The sequence below is a fragment of the Desmodus rotundus genome, chromosome 1 (assembly GCF_022682495.2).
Source record: "Desmodus rotundus isolate HL8 chromosome 1, HLdesRot8A.1, whole genome shotgun sequence".
NCBI classification, from domain to species: Eukaryota; Metazoa; Chordata; class Mammalia; order Chiroptera; family Phyllostomidae; genus Desmodus; species Desmodus rotundus.
In genome coordinates, this window is record NC_071387.1 from 158671613 (window position 1) to 158680410 (window position 8798).

The 8798-nt window shown below is 35.8% G+C and overlaps 1 pseudogene; it reads left to right on the plus strand.

Annotated features, from left to right (window-relative positions):
- LOC112307483 (Y-box-binding protein 1 pseudogene) overlaps positions 1-2854 on the plus strand; it is a 149338-nt pseudogene extending 146484 nt beyond the window's left edge.
- Positions 2855-8798: the final 5944 nt, after the last annotated feature.

Below are 8798 nucleotides of genomic sequence, written 5' to 3' on the forward strand. Positions count from 1 at the left end.
TTTTCTGCTCTTTATTTCTTTATAAATCTCAGGCTTAATTTCCCATTTATGAAAAACATTTTATACAATTTTGTTTTGATGACAACCTTGGAGATTAAAATGCCTACATGAATTCCTACACTTCATTATAGATGTTCCTTTCCTCAGTCACCCCAATTTCCTGTAGTCATTGAAATCAGCAGAACCTATAGTAATGATTAATGTCATATTTTGCAAAATGCAGTTTATAAATCATCCTTCATTTAAGTAACAGACTTTCCATTAATGACTGTTTTGTATTAGACTTTATTTTCCTCCCACAGGGAGAGCTAAGTAGGACAATTAAGAAAAAATAATTTAGTAGCCTCTAGTATTTCAAATCACCAGAGAGGAAAAAGTGGCCCATTCCTATCACTATAGTGCAAATATCCATTTGTGCTTTACCTGGCGTGAAATACCAGAACAGAACATTTCACTTAAACCAGAATCTGCTGGGATTTCCACATGACAACCCTCTGGGCAGAGTTAGGGTTCACTCGAGTGAGCTGTTAAATACAGTTGCTCTTTCTAGGTAATTGCAATTGTTTCTCTGACTGTGTCTTGGAATAGGTAATAAGAGATAATTTGGGGATCATGAGTAGTGCCATTTTCTGTACTGGTGGTAGAGATAGTCTACTACTAGATGAATTATCCTTCTCCACTGTGCCTTTTATCTATCAATAGGACACACAATAAATAAGTCTATGGAGGAAAGGCTACGAGATAATTTAGTGTTTTAAATCACCTCTAATGTGGACATAATTTACTTTGGAGACAGTGTCTACCTAATAAAAACAGTGCATGAAGATGCACCAGCTATTCCTTGTTCTTCATTATCATCTTAGTGTTCACAAATGGAAGGGATGCCTTAGCGAAAAGTTTATCTCTTCATTTTCAGGTAGTTTGGCCTGAGATACACAAAAACCTTACAAAAAAGATTTACAAGCCATCAATTATACTTTGACACTGGGAGTTTAAAAATAAAGTGTTTACAAGGCAATGTATTTGGCTCTTAAAAAAGAGTGGTAAAGATAATTTCATCAAGTATATTTTTATTCACATATATATTAAATGATATGTAATTATTATAGATCCATGTACTATAAATACTATAACTCATTTCATTTACCTGTCAAGATGAATTAAGATACAAAAAGAAATGTATAGTAGTTATACTTTTCAATTGTATGCTATCTTTATATGACAAATACATAGCTTAATAGATATTTTGTGGTTTATCCAACAATCCCGTAAGTTACATCCTCAATAAGGTATATGTGGAAGAAAAAGAATAAATTAGGGACTCCACAAATGGCATCTGTAGTCTTTATGTATCTCTGGTGTGCGGCAGAGAGGGTGAGACATCTGATATGGTTAGTGAAGAAATGCGTGGGTTTTCATCCCAATAATAGGAAGTTCTGTTGTGACAGACCTTCGTTTTCCTTCCGTGTCAAAGGTATTCGAAGGGTATGTAAGAATAAGGTGTCTTATAATTTATTGCCCCTTCAATTTTCCATTTATACTTTTCTCTTTTCAGTAGCTAATAGGGCCAGTCTATCAAAGTCCACATCCCAGGCAGCGATCTGGAATGGTCTTTACAGTTTAAAGATGTGACTAGCGAGGTGCCTTTAGACGGCAGTGTAAGCCTCTCACCATCTGTTGGGTCATATTTTTAGTTAGATTGAAAATGGAGATTTGCCAGTTGGGGAAGACTCAGTTTTGTCAAGACCCATTTAGCTACGCTTTTTACTTTAACTAAGAGGCCGAGTTCGGGTTGAATCGGTAAGGGGAGCGGAGAGCGGGCTTCACAGAGCCCTGAGCAACCACACCGCCTCTGGCCTGGTTACCATCCCTCCCTGGGCTGAGCCGCAGCGGCTGCAGCCGGGCCCTGGTCTCCGTCACTGCACCCGGGAGCGAGCATTTGCCTGCAGCTCCCACCCTCAGAGCTATCCACACCACGCCCAGAGCTGTGGGCTACGGCTGCAGCGAGCCAGGCCTGAGCGGCCTGGTGTCTGAGGCGCCTGCAAGTTGGAACAAGGACGTCAAAACAAAGGTTTTAGGAACAGTAAAATGGTTTGATGTAAAAAGCAGATATAGCTTCAGCAATAGGGATGACACCAAGGAAAACGTATTTGTACACCAGACTGCCATAAAGAATAATCGTCCGGGAAGTACCTTCACAGTGTAGGAGATGGAGAAACTGCAGCCTGACGCTGTTGAAGGAGAAAAGGGCGCAGAAGCAGCAAATGTCACAAGCCCTGGTGGATGGAGTTCCAGTGCAAGGCAGTAAACATGCAGTAGACAGTAACCCGTATAGACGTGCTACCCGTGTCCTTGAGGCCCTCACCGCGATTACCCCTGAATTTACCAGAACAGTGAGAGTGAGGGGAGGGGATCAGGGAGTGCTCGGGAAGGCCAGGCCCGAGAGAGTGGCAGCCACAGGTGTTGGCTCCCACCTTACTGCAGGTGGAGACCCTGTGGGCTTCCACCACAGTATCCCAACCCTCCTGTGCAGGGAGAAGTGTGGAGGGTGCTGACAGCCAGGGTTCAGGAGAACAAGGTAGACCAGTGGGACAGTATATGTGTCAGGGCTACAGACCACAATTTCGCAGCGGCCCTCTGCACCAAAGACAGCCTAGAGAGGATGGCAATGAAGAAGATAAGGAAAATCAGAGAGTTGAAACCCGAGGTCAGCAGTTATCTCAATGTCCCTACCTCGGCAAATTCAGTTACTGACACTGACTACCAGAAACCACAAGACCGCGAAGACGCAAAAGCAGCTGATCCACCAGCTGAGAATTCTACTCCCCAAGCTGAGCAGGGCAGGGCTGAGTAAAAGCCGGCTTACCACCCCCACCATTATCCAGTTTAGTCATCCAACAAGAAGAAACGAATATGAAATTCCCGCAATAAGAAATGAAAACAAGATTGGACCTGAAGACTTTAAGTGCTTGCTTTCCGCCTGTTGACCAGATCTAGAACTGTCTGCATTATCTATGCAACATGGGGTCTTTGTTGTTTGTATCTAAAGATGTCTCTTTTTTGGTAATGACATTTTTTTAATAACCCTGGTTTTTCTCAGTACACTTTTAAAGGTTTTTAAATTGTTTCATATCTGATCAAGTTGAGATTTTTAATAACTCATTTTTAATTTGTAATGAAACTTTACAAAATGATTTTTTTAAAGTCAATAAACTTCTAGCACCTGTTCATAAAGGAAGGTCTGAAATAACGACAATAAAAAAGAGGCCACTTACCACTAAATCGCACTGAGGCAAAACTTCAGGCACATTAGTACCATATTAAACTTTGAAATAATGTAAGTGATATATCGCTATCTGATCTATCGTTCACTCCAACATTTTCTGCAATACTCATACATAGCTTTATAATTTTCAAAATTATGTTATAGATTTAAAAATATCAGCACATATATTGAAATAGGAAAATAATAAAATGTCAAATAAATATAATTGAGCCTCCTTGCTCAATTTATATACTATAACAATAATATGTTTTCCCTGTCTTTCTTGTTAATTAGTTTCAAAGTCAGCAATCAGCAAACAGAAACTTTGAAACTCTTATAACCATATATCAAGCAAAACTAAGTGCACCACGCGTAACTTCTGCAGAGTGTTTGTTTTTTATATAGCAGGTATGCTCTTATGACGAAATGTGCAGAAAGCCTTGTAGGAATTTAAAAGTTGTCACTTTACACTTAAAACTGTTCCTGTTTACTTCTCCAGATTGAATTTATTAGTAATTCTATTTCATTTATATATGAATATCTTCTGTTTAATATTTATTATTTTATATTTGCAATAACTATTTATAATAGCTTCAGACGTACAGATCTGTCAAAATTATCTGAGTTTAGTCAAACACAATTCATCAAAATACAGGGGGTTCTACATAATTTATACCCACTATAATGTTTCTATCATCAATCATAAATTACTATGGATCCCAAAGAAACTCCAACCTCTCTGAAAAATTTACTACTTTTAGCACTTTCAGAATAATTCCAATTTATTTAAATGTCCTTTCCTTGAAATATAATGTGATCTATTTGTCTTTCAGGCAAAATCTTACTCACTGTTTTGTCTACATAATGAATGTTCAGAAATATGGTAGCCCTGTTAAGCGACTAGTATGTTAAATCTCAGCTTTTTCTCTGTCATTTACATATGTATTTGTTGGGTTTTGCAACCTTATTGCAAGTTTGTCAGAAAATTTAATGCAAACGAAATTTAAGTGAGAGTCTAGGGCAAGGGATGGGATGCATAAAATATTTATCTGTATTTTTGTTGCAGTTAGCCATCATCAATATGTGAGTGGTATTATTTGATTTCTTTTTATTGATGCTTTTTATATTTTCTTGTTCCAGTTTATTTTCCCCCAATGGTGGCCTTTCCCTTGCATTTAACCTCCTGTCTGTTCAAATTCCCTTATCAAGATCAAGAGAACATATTTGTACTGGGTCGCTGGTCTGCACTGTTTAAGATGGCCAAGGATCTCAAGACAATTTCATAGACAATAAATGTCTGGGCATTTCTTCTACAGTCAGTCACAAAATAACTTTAAGGTCAGTGTCATGAAAGCTTCTCAGAGAATATTTGTCATCACTTGATAATTTTAATCAATATTCTGGAATATTTTTATTTTATGCTCTAAAAAGAAGTACGACTTTTTAGCATATTAAGGAATAAATGTGTTAATGTGGGCTAAGTTAAGCGGCTGCACAAACAAATGTCTATATCTCAGTGATTTACAAAGTTCGTTTCTCCCTCAAGTAACACGCCTACTATGCATGCTCTATGGCCCTGCTCCACGCCTTCACGTATTCTTCACTTTGGCGCAGAGACTGGAGAAGCAGCCCTTCTCTGGGACCTCACCAGCCAGAGGTAGAAGGGAAACACCAGCTTTTCTTCCACCTAGAGGTGGCACCCATCGTTCTCTCTCAAATACTTTCAACAAAGCAAACCATAGCAATACCAACTAGCTCAAACAGTGTTTTCTTCCATGTCTTTCTAACAATTGTATAATAATTTTCCTTGTTTATCTATATAAATGGATTGGAATTTTTTACATGAATCCTGATTACTAGTTTCAGCAGAAAATAATAATGAGTTCGAATCAAAATAGTCCAGGCAGGGGACTTTTAAGTCACTTAAAGCTCAATCAGTAAATATCTGAGGAATGAACGAATACACAAATAACAAGCCAATTACATTTTTTTTCAGGAAATCATGTGTAAAAACAAAGAAGTTCTGTTTATCTTCAGTTGATGTTTTTGTTTTTTGTTCTCTCCCTCTTTTTCCCCTCAATTCACTCTCTCACACACTCTCATGCATGTGAGTGTGTGAATAGATACATTCTAAATAGAATTGGATTCATAACAAATATAAGAATGTTAATGAATATACAAAAACAAGCATTTCCAATAGTCCTGAGGCTATAAATTATGTACCTGTTATAATAAAGTCAACATCTTTGAGATTTATAATTAATTTCTGTGATTTTTCAGATATTTAATATTTGGTAGTTTCTCCAAATGAAATGAAATTTCTAATTATTTTAAAAGGTTTTACTATCTTTTCACGTACAGTGTACATGTTGTTCCTGAGTTTACATTTTGTAATCATAAATAACCAATGCTATCTTTAAATGACTATCAACGGAATTCCACAGCAATTATGTTTTATAAAGATAAGTGTTATGCTCTCTAAATAATTGCATATAACTAATGTTGATTCATTGAAGTTTAATATTTAGAAACAATTACATCGCTTTTCTTCTTATTTATTCTAAGCTCTTTTCTGGGTGTCTTCTTCAAAGATTTTGGACCCCAAGTCTATCCACTTAAGTTTCCAAATCTGCCCTCCGTGGTACCCGGACAAGACAAGGTGGCTCTCCATCAGCTACTTATTTAGTCTCTTTCCACAACTTGTTCTAATTTCACTTTGTTTTCTCTTTTCAAATTGCTTTCACAGAATGCATGTTAGGAAATAATTCATGTTCACATGTTAAAGACTGGTTGATAAGCGAGTATAAGGCATGATATGTGGACATGGAGATGAAAACGTTGGCAAGATCTGGACTTGAAGATTTCATGATCATGGACAAGACCCTATGAGCTTAAGGCTTAGCAACAATGTCAGGTTTGTTCAAAGGGCTTCTGCGCCTCAACTTTTTCAACCGTAGAATGAACATAAATGGTGTGCCCGTCTCATAGCATTGTCGTGAGGAATAAATAAGTAAATATATGTAAGGCTCTTGGAAGAACCTGACATACTATGTGTACTCTTTGAGTGTTTTAGTTACTATTATTACTTCATTACTATTTGAAGAAATAAGTATAGCATATAAATTAATGGTTTTCATAAAATCTTGTGAAAAATTAGCCCACTTTTGAAGAACAAAATGTTTTAAATACTCATAATGCCTTAGCAACATTACATATAATTTAAAAGCTATTCTCATTTAATCCAGTGTCTGGAGATGCAGTGATGAACATTATTTGAAATATGCAAAAAGGTAATGAAACTATATCCCTTCTCAAATATTTTATAGCTTAATTTCTATTAATAAAGTCTGGTCTTTACCCTAATTATCTCAAGTTACAAGGCTACATTATTTAAGAGTTACACAGTACATATATCATGTGTATATAAAAAACAGCCATATTGTTTTAAATAACAGGAACAAAATATATAATTGAAAGAGTTCAGATTGTTCAGTAGTTCAGATAAGTGTGGGCACAAATATATAATCATCTCCATTATGTAATCACTGGCTTAGCAGTTGAGATAAGCATGCATATATTGAGAACACTTCTTTTGTTGTTGTTGTTTTTTAATTTTTATTTTTTAATGTTTTATTGTTTATGCTATTGCAGTTGTTCCAATTTCCTCCCCTACTGAGAACATTTCTTGTCACATGGTTAAGAAGGGACAAGGGATGACTTTTTGATATTACTGACTAATTTTATTATAGTAACTGAAATCTATTAATACTAACCTTTGAAATGTGAAACCACTGTCTAAATGCTGACCTGAATTTGTCCTGTTTTAAATCCATTAACTAAAATTATGTAACATTGAACTTAATTAATCACACCTACCCAGCAGCAGAAAATCAGACACATAAAAGGAATATTGATCTTCAAGAAGGCTGTTGATTAAAGCTGAAATAGAATTAGCCACAAGTGTATTTTGCCAGCAATGGTAGAATAATTATCAGTAATAAACCCAGGGCTTATAGTTTATTAAATCCATTACAGAAAGATGTTTCACCAAAGTGTTACCAAGTACTTAAAACATGTTTTAAAAGAGCAAGTCATAATCTCTTTTATTTACCTGTGTGTGAAAAAAAAAATAAGTGGATAAAGACATTGGAAACCAGTTAGAACTTTCTTTTAATGGCTGCTTTCTTAGATTATTATCCCATTTTACTATAGCTATGCAGACATTGGTAACCTATTACAAAGCATCGGGAATCTCTGATGAACACACTTTTGTTATTTCACACAATTTGTTCTCTGTGCAAAACATAAATGTCATGTTAACTTTTCCTTTTTTTCTGAAACACCTTATTTATTTATATTTAAAGAGAGGGGAAGGGAAGGAAAAAACAGGGAGGGAACCATCATTTATTTGGTTGCCTCTTGCATGCCCCCAGCCGGGGATGGCCACAACCCAGGCATGTGCCCTGACTGGGAATCAATCATTGCCTTTCAGGTTCAACACAAACATGTCCACTAATTAAATATCATTTCTCTTATTCAAATTTTATTTTTCTTCTGATAAAATTGACTTGAAATTGACAACGATTTTAGAAAAGCACATTTAACAGCTTAATTCATTTAATCTGTAGAATATGTATATATGTCACTAATCTTTAGTTTTTCATGCTAAATCACAGTTACTCCACTTTATTAATATCTACTCTGTCAGTACTAATCCTTTTTTAACAACTTCTAAAACATTAAACATTGAAAAGAGGCTACTTAGAAATGCAATAGCTCATTTTTAAAAAGAATTCTCCCATTAGCACTGGACCACATGAATTGGCTAGGATTCCCTTTGATTTTTTCTTGAGAGTTATTTCTGCATTTATTGACCACATAACAAAATAACATATCTATGAATTTTTTCAATAATAATCAATGACTTGTTTCTTTACTCTTATAACTCAACAATTCCTATAGCAGGGTGTCTGTCTCTAGTGCTTTCAATTTGAGAGTCACAAGTGTGGTCGAACAATATGCCACGCAGCTCCTGGCATATTTAACCCCCACGGTTTCTGTGAATCATTGTGTCAATTACATGCAGCGCATCTCCAGAAGAGGCCATTCATAGTTTTGAGTGTTGAGTGGCACTAAGATGTTCACTCACAGCAACATCTAGGCACTTATTTTTTAAATTCCATAAATTTTTTGCTCTGTAATTCAAAGTGCAGTCATCATTATTTGTAGATTATGAATTTGGGAATTCATTTCATACTATTTTTATTGTGTATATTTTGTTCAACCTGATGACTTGATATATATACACATTATGAAATAATTACTACAATCCAGGTAATGAACATTTCATCACCTCTCATAGTTACTATGTGTGTGTAGTAAAATCAATTAAGATTTGCTTTCTCACAAATTTCAAGTCTGCAGTACAGTATTGCTACCTATCACCCCTCTGCTGTGTATTAGATCTCCAGAGCTCGTTCTTTTGTAACCGAAACTTTGTAACACTTTACTGACATCTTCCCATTTCCCCTCA